This window comes from Cyanistes caeruleus, chromosome 1, assembly GCF_971803275.1.
Source record: "Cyanistes caeruleus chromosome 1, bCyaCae1.hap1.1, whole genome shotgun sequence".
NCBI classification, from domain to species: Eukaryota; Metazoa; Chordata; class Aves; order Passeriformes; family Paridae; genus Cyanistes; species Cyanistes caeruleus.
Window position 1 is genome coordinate 10485914 of NC_141701.1, and position 12030 is coordinate 10497943.

Here is a 12030-nt window from a genome sequence, read left to right on the forward strand (position 1 = left end):
ATAGCTTAGCCAAGAAAATCCACACCTGTAAATATTGAATGTATTTTAGTCATTATCATGGTCTTAATAAAGTTTCTTCTAACTATTGTATCATATTTTACTGGAGCCTTTGCTGAAGGCATAATAGTGCTTTAGTAATTATTTCCCATCTTCAGGACCAAGGGATGGAATCAGGGGCTTTGATTCTGATAAATAAGCACCATTTAAACTATGACACAATGACACTAAGTCATTGAGATGAACCAACTCAAAGAAGAAGGTGTGGGGGTTGGATCATCACCTCCTTTGCAAATAAATCCATGGAAATTAGCTCTTGCTGAGAAAATTGTCCTAGGGCAGGGCTGGGCCCCTGCAAGAAACAGCCTTTCTAAAGGAGAGGAAGAAAATATTGCCTCGATGGAATCAGTGTTGGTTGGTGCAGACTTGAAGACTTTGAAATCCTTTATTTTCATGAAAACAATATTTTTCCAGATATTATACACCACATTCTAGTAAAAGGCTTCACATCCTCTACTGAAATTATTTATTTCTCTATGCTTTGGAGAGTGGACACAGCAACCCAAAAATTTTTATTTGTGTAAATAAAAGCCTTGAATAATCCTTTCAGTATGTTGAAGGTGATCTGGTCCAAATCTACACAATAAACTGTGCATAACATCTGTCTCCAGCTGAGAACATACTAAGAATTTGTGGTACTTCAAGCTGAACAATGCTGAGATATTGGGTATAAATAAATACATTATCTCTTGGACATGTTCTTTGCTTGATATCTAATGGAAGCACTCTGGCATGCAATTCACAAATAAGGAAATGCAAGGACTGTTTTCCTGTAGGAAATATTTTCATATGGTTTTCAAAATGAAATATGACAGTACTGTAGACAAGAGACTACTGTAACTCATTTGCATATGTTGCCCTGGAGACTGATACCACAGTTAGTAGATAAATACCTCATAAGGAAACATAGGCTAAAAAACCCCCAGAAGGTATACCTATTACAAGCAAAATACACTTAATTCCCCAGGAGCACAACAAAGTGGCCAAAGCAGGACATAGATACAAGAAATTGTATGGGCATTTTTTCTTCTGGTTTAAAACTCTAATTGATTCCTCCAAATCTACACTTTTCAATAAGAATGCCACCTTCCCTTGGCAGATTCTCCAAATAAATTATATTATACTACTGTACCAGGACTTCTCCCACTGTTCCACACATTGAACTTTATTACAGCATGTGAAAAAATGCTGAAATATTTCTACCATTACTTTTTTTTTCTCTGTACTTCTATTTTTTATTTGTTTGTTATTTGTTAATTACTTGTTAATTTTTTAATTATTTGTTTATTATTCTATTATTCTAATAGATCTACAGAGCTCAGTCCTAAATAAGGTCAATAATACTTGGATTGTGCTTTTAACAAATAAAACTACTCAGTATGACCTCATAACAGCTTGTTTTTAACCACAGCTTTAAGCATCATTAGAACAAATGTGACTTTAGTTCACATATTTGTTTTTTGCTATATACAAACCCAGATCAAGTGCCTCAATATTTCAATATCAGAGATCCTTTTGGTGTTAAAGGGTGTGTTAAACTCCACTTAGACTTTCTTCCTTTTCCAGTTAGAGATTATTAATCATCAATTACTAGGAAAATTTTTCACCTTGAAAAACAATTAAATAGATGTGTGTGACATCTGAAGCTGATTAGAAGTCAAGAGATAAAATATGCATTTAGGTTACTCAAAACTTTGCAGATGGTGGCTGCCTGGCACCTAGATCCACCCTCTCCAAGTGTATATCCTCTTGCCTGCTACTAAAAACTGACACACATCAAGGGAACAGTGAGTGTACCCACCATGACACACATCACACATCTAGTATTAAAGAAGAGAGAAGTTCTTACTGGCTTGGGAGGTAATTGGATTTTTTAATTTTTTTTTTTTTTTTTGTGTGTGTGTGTTTTGTTTTGCTTTGTTTCATTTAGATGTTTCTTCTAAGTAATTTTCCTCTGACCCATTTCAGAGGAAGAATAATAATACCTTTTACCTTGGCTAAGCAGAACTACTCAGCCTTCATTAGTCACATTTGCTATACACACATCCCAGCAGGAATGGGAACACAACTCATGTCTTGAAATTGGGCTGTGGGATGCTCTGCACTGACTTTTTCATTGTCAGGGGAGCATCTTTCTCAATTTCATGAATTCTCACTCTTTTTCTCTCAAGAGAACTGAAGGCACAGTCAAATGACGTTAAAAGTATGGAAAGCACTAGATATTAACAAAATTAAGGAATTATCTTGGCTTTGGTTCTTATACAGATAAAGGTTCTGAACCTGCAAATGCTCCTATGACTCCTGGCACTAACTAGGGTAAAAACCCAGAGAAGTGTCATTTGAGATGCAGACAGAAAAAATAAACATTTTTAGAGCAGTAACAAAAATTGTCAATAGCTTAGTAACATATAAGAACTTTTATTTAACTTTTCATAATAAGTTTGACATCCTGAAAAAACATTTCCAACATGATCTATTTTTTGCTTTCAACTGCCAGGTTTGCAGCCTGCCTACAAGACAACTGCTTTTCTCTGCCACAGGAACATCTTCCTGCACCACCATCATGGTGCTGATGTCCCTGTGCTACCACCACCACTATTAGCAACCCTGTCTTTATTTTTATTGTTATTATTGTATGTGGTCCTAACCATAAAACAGAAATTCAGGAGGGCTTCATCTGCTTAAACATGGATTTTTGCAATTTAGGTGTCAACATCTGGCTAAACATACTTTGGTCTGTGACTTTCAGTACAAATGTGAAACTTGCAAAATCTTTCTGCTGTGATAAATGTATAAATTCTGCTATTGCTTTCATCAAAGTTCCTAAAATTCTAATTCAAATGCTATGTTACTGTAGCTAACAGCATACAAAGAAGGGAAAATGGGACCAGTAGGAAAAAAACACGTCACAGGATACTGCCTGGAATATATTCTGCCCTCACAACACCCACATTATCTCCCAATAACAGTAATGGAAATTTTGCACACACATCAAGGCATAATATATAGCTAAGCCTTTGACTGCTTTGATATGCATTTATGAATGTAATTATACATTTATTCCCTCAACCAACTTAAACACCTGTGATTCAGAGTTTAAATTTATTCATTAATACCTTCAAATAGAGAAAACCAGTATGGAGACAACATTAATTTAAAGAAAAACAATCTGATTATATAGTGAAATATGTCAGGCATAAGGAAATAAATTAAGGTTAATATTTTTAATCCCATTTGGATCAATTGTTTAGGAAAAAAAATTGTATACTAAAAATTTATGGTACAATTATAGATTATTTGTATAAGAAAGGGTACATGTTGTTTTGCAAAAACATTAATAGACATAGATATTTAGAATATGGAATTTTATAACTACATGCCTGCAGATGTGAAGAGTTTTGATTGAGACACATCATATAAACAAAAACAAGCAAAAGCATAAACATATATTTTAATTTATGTAATTGAATCTATTTGGACTAGTTTTCCTAATTGATTTGAATTCACATTGTGAATTATTGTGACTTAATACATTTGAGAACTAGAATACTTTAGATTAATAAACCAATTGAAAATTGAAGGCAGGCTGTAGATCATGCACCCAACCACCTTCTCTTAAAATTGCAGGCAAAAATTGCTGCATTCTAATATAGTAACTATTATTTTGCTTTATTTTGAGTATTACAAGACTTTTACCTAAAGGCATCAATTTAGAAATAAGTAATAATATAGTAAAAAACTGCAGACACATATCCAAATCAAATCAGAATGATTCAACATTCAGATGTTATGGACTTTTTTTAAATCTTACATCTGTAACTCTATGTTTGGAATTTTTTTTAGAGTTGAAGTATTGCAATTTATCTTCTCTGCAGACACAACTTCAAAACACAAAACTTAAACCTTCACTTGCAAACTTAATTTTTTCTTTTTTTTTAATGAAGAAGAAGTATTCTTTTCCTGGTATGAACAAACAATCCAGACTCTAAAATCCCCTTGCTAGATAAAAAGGCAAGTACTTAGATGTGAATGCTTTGCTTCTCAATCAGTTTCTAGAAGGTCAAATTTCATCAAGCCTGGTTCTTTTATTACAGTGTTGATGATATATCCTCATGCTATGGGCATGCCAAAATGCTGAAACACTGAAACTGACCAACTCTGCTATCACAAAATAACTCAAATGTGTGTTTTTAATGCCAGGAAATGATATAATCTCTCTTAGAGCTCTCTTATGATGAACTGACCCAATTTCAATGTAATAGTGATGTTCCTGAACTTTGGATGGTTTCTGTTGAAAGGGAATTTCCAGATTTGATAGTTCTGAAGCTGCTTATGCTGGGCTCAACAGACCTGTCTAGTTCACAGTCCTCCAAATGGCAACAAATCAAAAAATTACCCAAGTATGACATTGGAACCTGTTGCAAGATATCAATCCCAACTTCCCCAAATATGAAATGAGTTTTTAGATCACAAGACGGAGTGTGTTTATTATAGAGATCAGTCCAGTTTGACAAGATCTGTCTTAAATCTTTTTCAGGGCCTTGTTTCTTTTAATTCAATGTGAGTTTTATGCATATGTCTAAAGTGACTTTTCCTCCAGTCCAGTTTACCTCTGTTTTTCCCCTTCTCATTCCAGTTTGTGTGAATAAAACCTCAGGCTGCATCACTATGTTTCATCTAGTTTCATAATTAAAGGAAAATTTTCACAGAAGTTAATACTATTTTCAAATCAAACTTACTAACCTAAAAATGAAATGTAAACGTTTGCTTCAAGAGAAGCTGGAGAAACTTGAAAAAGCAATGGAAAAAAAATGTTTTGAAGAAAAGGTTTGGAAGGAACTGAAAAAAGATTGTTTTGGGGTGGTTTTTGCCCAGACAAAACAAACCCATTCCTAAATAATTTTAAGTTAAAAGAGAGAAACATATTTTTAAACCTGAAATATACAGCCTATAAGGTTTGGTTTTTTTTTATTAAAATAGGTAAATTTTATAATGAAGAGTTTTACAATAAAAATCAGTTTTGTCTTAAAAGTTAGAAACATTTTGTTTTATTTAGCTTTTTTTTTTTTTTGTCAATTGAAAGTGATGACTTCAAAATCATTTTTCAAGCCTTGTACCTGATTGGTATTCCTCCACAAATAAATACATAACTGAAAAATTTCAGTCTGGTACATGGACAGCTTTGAAACTTGAACAGGAGTAAATAAGCCAGTTTCAAAAACCCCTGAAGTCAATGTAATTATTGATAAATACCTTACCTTCACTTCATTATGGAGAAGACATTCAGATGTAATATTACAGAATTAGGAGAATTCAGTCATCCAGTTCATTCTATTTCAACTGGAGAAAGGAGCTTTTCATCATCAGACTGTTGAAACATAGATTTTTTTTTTGTTTCACTGACCTGTAGGAAAGATGATGGCTTCATTGTTACTCAGTTTCTGTGAACTGTAACTGACTGCAAAAATCAAAGCACTAAAACACAGTGTTTAACAGTGGTGTTCTCTCACTGTGGCCCCCACATATAATGACAACTGCAGAATACACCACAGTCAAAATTGATTAAATACACACTTAACTCTGCTTTGGGCAAAATCAACCAGAAAAATACAGATCTTTTCCTCTACTCCTGAGGTGATCCAAATCAGGTGAGGAAGCTCAGTTGGCTTCCAGGTCTCCCTGCAGAAATTAGACAACAACAACTGGGGTACTTGTGTAGGACAGCAGCAGAAAGAAGTTAGGAAAGATGGTTTAGTTTGCTCCTTGTAGAGTAACATCAGCAAGATTAATTGTGTAATCTTTTAAGTGCCAAATACTACACTGTCTCTACCCAAAGTAAACCCACGCCAGACGATATGTGAAAAGATATCAGTTGAAACACCACTAAAAACACTCTGTGTGCACAAGCCTTCCCTCCTTGTGCCTTTCTAAGGAAGAGGATGGAACTACACACACCAGAAGAAAAGGATGCTAAACCACATACATGTAAGAGAATCAGAATGTCTAAGTTTTTTCCACTGCTAAATGAGAGGATTTCTACCAGTAAAGACCTGCACCATAAAGTACAGAACACAGGGTCTTTACTCAAAAAGCAAAGAGTGTGTAGAGATTTTAACCTGAACTGCAAATCATAATAAATTTCTCAATACATTTTTCCAGAAGGAAGAGATACAATACAAATGGAAAATTTACTGGATTTCACTCTGTTTTCATCAGCAGGGTCTGGCAACTGTTCACTTCATACAAGTGAGTACACTGTTTCTTTTCTGGGTGGTTCTAAGCAATCTTAAAGACAATAACTTCAGTTACCGAGGCCGAATATTTCTTCTTCAGACATCCAGATCCTCCCCTGAAAGTAATAAATTTGGCTAAAAGCTTATGGTTTTCATCTAAACATTAATAAGAAAAAACAGTGAAGAATACAAGTCTTTCAAACCTAAATTCAATCTGGGTCCCCAGACTGTTTAGCAGCTGAACCTATATTGTCTGAGTGGACTTAGTATATTTAGTGACAGTAAGAATAAGTTTCTTCTCCTCTTAAAGCTTTAAATTATTTGTATTCCCTCCTTTTCTTACAGTTTTCTTTGACATTCACACAAATGTAATTACTTCAACAGCTGACATGTTCAAATAGCAAAAATTTGAATAGGTACTGTGTATAATTAGAAGAGGAATGAGTTTGACCTTGCTGACATAAAGAAAAAGCCAGGAAAGCTATGGGTAGATACATATAAGAAAATAGACAGGTTGAATGTAATTCTTAGTAGCTAAAAAATGGAGGTATGTGTTACTGAATGACATGGCACAGGTCAAGTTCAGCCAAATAACATGGAACTCTGAAGGAAACAGGCATCAAAATGTCAAGTCAAATTAGTCACTGGAATCAGTTCTGCATAACGGCTGGCTGTGACAATTGAGCACTTAAAAATGTAAATAAAAAGAAAACTTGCTCCTCTGTAGGTCTTAAAGGTCTTAAGGACTAAAAACACCTGTTTACCAAGCTTACAAAAAGCAAATTACAGCTAATAAGCAAGTTTTAAAATAATTTATAAAGAATTAATCAAAGAAACAAGATGCTTTTGTCCAGAAACCAGGACTTCAACTGATTCAAGGAATCTGCATGCAAAGCCAGTCTTCTCTGTGACTTTCTGCATTTGCTCTGTTGTGAACTGTGAGGTCCTGATTTGTATTCTGCCAAACACACATGCAGAAGTGCAAACATGTTATTGCACACTCCAAATGGGCAGTTACAAGCACAATCACTTTTTGGCACAAAACTGGTCACATTGAGCACAAAACAAATCACAGCTCCTGTGCTATTACTTTGAAGTATTCATAAGCACACATATGGCATGCAGAACTTAATTTTAAAATTAATTTTAATATTTTTTTAATATTTTTCTTTGAAATTTTGAATCATTTTCTTTGAATATTTTTTCCTTATAGATGTACAAAATCTACTAATAGATTATGTGATGCCTGTTCCCCACCAGTTTCCTGGATAGCTGCATGGGAAAATTGAGATTATATTAAGAAATTCATATGGTTCCTGAATAAATCTCTTCTGCTAAACCAGGAGCTTTGCCATGGAGTTTGTCTGGCAGGGTTGTGGTAGAGAGTGGCTGCAGGGGAGGCTTTTGTGAGGACCTGGCAGAAGCTTCCCTACATTTCACAGAGGCAGTGCTGAGCAGGTGAGGGCCCAGAGGAGACTCTGACCCCATGGGAAACCCACACTGGAGCAGGCTCCTTGCAGGACCTGTGGCCCCATGGAAAGAGGGGCCCACACTGGAGCAGGTTTTCTGGCAGGACCTGTGACCCTGTGGGAGACCCTGGAGCAGCTCATGAATAACTGCCCATGGGAAGGAGACCCACACTGGAGAAGTTTTTGATGGATTGTCTCACCTGGGAAGGATCCCCTGCTGGAGCAGGTGGGAGGAGCCCTGCCCCAAGGAGGAAGGAGTGGCAGAGAACACCTGTGATGAACTGGTCACAGCTCACATAACCCATCCCCCTGCACCACTAGATGGAGGAGGTTGAGAAAATGGGGGGTGAAGTTGAGCCCAGGAAGATGGGAGGAATGGGGGGAAGGTGTTTTGAGATTTAATTTCTCATTATCCTACTCTGATTCGATTGGTAATAAATTTGTGTCCCTTTTTCCCATGGCAGTAACTAATAAATGATGATTTTCCTGTTGGACTCATGAGCTTTCTTTTATATTTTCTCTTCCCCATTCAGCTTTGGTGGGCACTTGGTGTCCAGCCTGGGTCAACCCACCACAGCTACATATCCAAAAGCTGAGGAAGGGTTATTAATGATTCTGAGTTAGAAATAAATATTTTAGTAAATAGCCTCCACTAAACACGCAAATGCTGAAAGGGTAAAATCTTGTTCTCCAACACAGAGGCTAGAAAAGATACAAAATATATAACAGTATCAAATAGTTTCTCTTCCAATAAATTAATATTATCTTGATTTGAAGATGAAGCAGTTCACTCCCATTGGGTTTTTCTTGAAAAGCTGAAGTTTACAATTGAAACTCAGTCAAAGTTGAGAGTTTATCTGTGGTCTCTTTTCAGGCTACTGTTATGAAATAAACAACTGCATCCCAAAAGTGGATAATTGAGTAAATATTTCCAGAAATTATGTTTGTGTCTCAACTCAGTTACTCAAGCAAAGTGCTAATAGGATCTTAACATCTATTGCCGATTTCTATTACTCTTACAATGACAAGTGTCTATAAACATTAAAAGAAATACTAAGTACATACACATTAAATAGGAAAGTAATTATAAAGACAGGAAGGAATCAGCCCACTTTAGAGATTCAATCAACATTGTAGATAGAATGTTTTTTACTGGAAAAGAGAGGAAGAAATAAAGAGTAATCTATCAGAGCTTCCTTACATTTCAATTTTTACTTGGCCAGGGTCATGACCTGCATATATAAGATTGCATATGCAGCAATCTGCATTCAGAGCTCTTCCCCTCCTTTCTCCCAAAAGATGTGGAAACACATGTTGTCATCCATGACCTAGCAGAGCAGTGGTCTGAAAAAGAGAGGAATGATTGAAATTGGAGAAAGCAAATAATCTCATGCTTACTTCTCTGTATGAGTCAACGAAGTCTCAGTAACACTGAAGGTTGTGGAGACTCATAGAAAATCTTAATAGAAAAACTTTTGTCCCCAGGCAAGCTTATTTTCAAACTTTACAATCATATGCTCCCACAGAGAAGCGAATAATGTCATGAAAACCCAGATCCTTCTGTTTCTGATGCCACAAGATCATGCAAAGAATTGACTCTGTGATGGGTGGGAACAGTCTATGTAAATATGAGCATGTTTGGCAATGCTGGTAAAGCTGTGTATGCAATTAAATCATACCAGCAACTCAAACACCATTTTTACCATAGCCACAGGAACATGTGGATTTGAGAAAAACCAGGAACAGGACATAATGTGCTCTAATATAGGCGCCCTTCCTTGTTGTCTTCTTTTCTTTCTGCTTCAAGCAATTAAAACCAGCATTGGTCTGACCGTGCTATGCTTGTTTTGAGGGAGCTGAAATTTCCACCTGAATTCGGTTTGCTTCTTCTGCCTGGTACATTGAGAAAGCCCATAATTAAAGCTCAACACCTTCTCTCCATCAGCCTTTGAAACTTTCATAAATTTTAATGCTGGAGTTTTGTATGAGGCATGTTTTTCTTTTGCCTAATAATCCCCTTAAGCCACAACCCCAGGAGCCTATTCATTGCCAGCACCATGCAGGACAATGGAGAAAAGAAGTCTTAGTTTTAACCAAATGCTGGTCCATGGAACCAAATGGGGAGTGAAGCCAGCTATGTGACCCCATGCAGGCTCCTATTGTTGACTCTAACCCTTTGCAAGTTGTCCAGATCCTTTCTCAGTACAACACACTATCTAACAGAATAGGTGAAACCTAATCCAGTTATGCTCATGGTTTGAGATAGCCCCAGTATCAGTTTTGTGTCTTGGTTCTCTGACTATCCCTGCCTGTTTCATAAATTTCATAACTTTCATTTATTCTTGGAATTTATTTTGCTGTGAAGAAATGAGTTCCCTTCAGAACAAAGCCTGGGTGTGCCTGTGGGTCCAGACAGTTTGCAGAAGGGACTCTGCTGGAATGGCATTGAACAAGTGTATTTTTTCTTCCCTGTGCTGTCCTCAAAGTTGTCCTAGAAAACTCTGCATATTTATTCCTGCTCTTATGAAGCACCCCATAAAACACATGCCCTCAGCAGCATGCCATGAAAAGAGAACTCTAGTCAACTCCAGGAACCAGCTAAAACATTCCTCATAATTTGAATGGAAAAGCATCACAAAATATTGTGAAAATATTAAAATAATAGCAGATGCACTTAGCAGTGTTGAATTTAACTACTAATTCTACAGATTTCCATTATCTCATTAAAAGCTCATGTTTTGGCACTAATGCAGCCTATACAGTGAAACACCTGAGCAGGGGTGGCCAGTGTCAGAACAGCTTGAGAAAATCCTCACAGTTAACATGAATATACAGAAATATTAAGCAAGTGACTAGGCTGAAATGTATTTGAATACCTCTGAATTCCTTGAAAGACAACCAAAAGCACCTCATCAAACTCTGATCTCATATCAACACTGTTGTGAAAATGTGTTGACTCTGTTGGCTTGATCTTCAAATGTATGCCAGTGTAAATAAGAGAAGATTCTGGCCCAGGGCTTTTTGCTCCCTGGGGCTTGGCAAAATTACTAGAGAGCAGCTGGAAATGAAGGTTTGAGGAACACTATACCCAGGCTGTATCCTTCCTACTGTCAGGCTCTGCAAGGGACAGAAAAACCCTGAGAATTACAGGAGATATTACAAAAGCAGTAGACCTCAAAAAAACTCTTACATTTTCCCTGTATTTTTCTCCTGCATCACCTATCAAAAGAAAGGGTTAGACAGGAACATTACTGTGATGGAGATTTGCATGTGAACGTCCTGGAAAACCCCAAATAAACTACTAAAACATAAGTGACAGGACAATGCCAAAATTGCATATAGGTAAAATCATCTGGCGTCACTGAAAGCACAGGCTTTTGTGGGGTGACAGAGGCATTCCCAGAGAGTCAGTGAGCTGCAATGAGCACAGGAAGGAGATGGATTCAACAAGCACAGCTTTGAGAAAATCTCAGATATTTGGGGTTTAGTCTGCTAGAAGTCTTTGGGTGGGATTGGATCTAATCATCCTCTAAACCTGATTTCACCTGTGCCTCCTAATATTGTTGTGGGTTTTTTTCTGGAGTAAAAATTAGAAAAATACATATACATGTGACATGTTTTAACATGACAGATGCATGCAATTTTAAAACTGTCAGAGAAGGGAAAAATAAAACCTTACTATTTCTTCAGCTCCTAGAGAAAAAAATACAGGCTTTTCCTTGGTGCTACTCAACCACCACAGAGCCTGGAATTCCGAGAAGTCTTTCTAACTCTGCAGCTTTTTGCTTTGACCCATCATAACAACCCTTATCTTTGTCTCCACCAGAACAAGAACTTATGTCATTGTCTGTAACCATAGCAGCAGCAACAGGAGTAGCCAATTAAATTTTCTGGACGAAATGTATCCATCATTGGGCATTGCTAAGAGCTAAAATGTTGCTGTAAAGAAAAACTTGGGAAAGGTGGAGAGATTTAGATTTCTTATGGCTGTCATAGAGAGACATGTCTCTGTCTTCCAAAACCACACAAATGCAGATAGAAACAATGTATGAGTCTGGTTAAATTTTTACTAGCTCAGCCACCTGAGCAGCACTTAAAAATAAGGTTGCTAGATATTTCACATCAAAAAGCATCAGGAGTGCTGCATTCTAAAAGTTTTGGTGGATTTCAGTTCAGAATTATATTTTATATTATTTCCCCTTATTTTTCCACTATTTAATTGTCTGTAAAACTTAGTTTTACTAAAGACTAAAAATGTTTTTGTTATCACA

At 36.4% G+C, this 12030-nt stretch overlaps 1 long non-coding RNA gene across 2 annotated transcripts in view; it reads right to left on the reverse strand.

Annotated features, from left to right (window-relative positions):
• LOC147655297 (uncharacterized) overlaps positions 1 to 12030 on the reverse strand; it is a 127588-nt gene that overhangs the window by 21206 nt on the left and 94352 nt on the right. For both annotated transcript variants that reach the window (XR_015283869.1, XR_015283868.1), the window contains 2 exons: positions 8961 to 9103; positions 5316 to 5461 (listed from right to left, as the gene is read on the reverse strand). This is a non-coding gene — a long non-coding RNA (uncharacterized LOC147655297). The remainder of the gene's footprint in view (positions 1 to 5315; positions 5462 to 8960; positions 9104 to 12030) is intronic.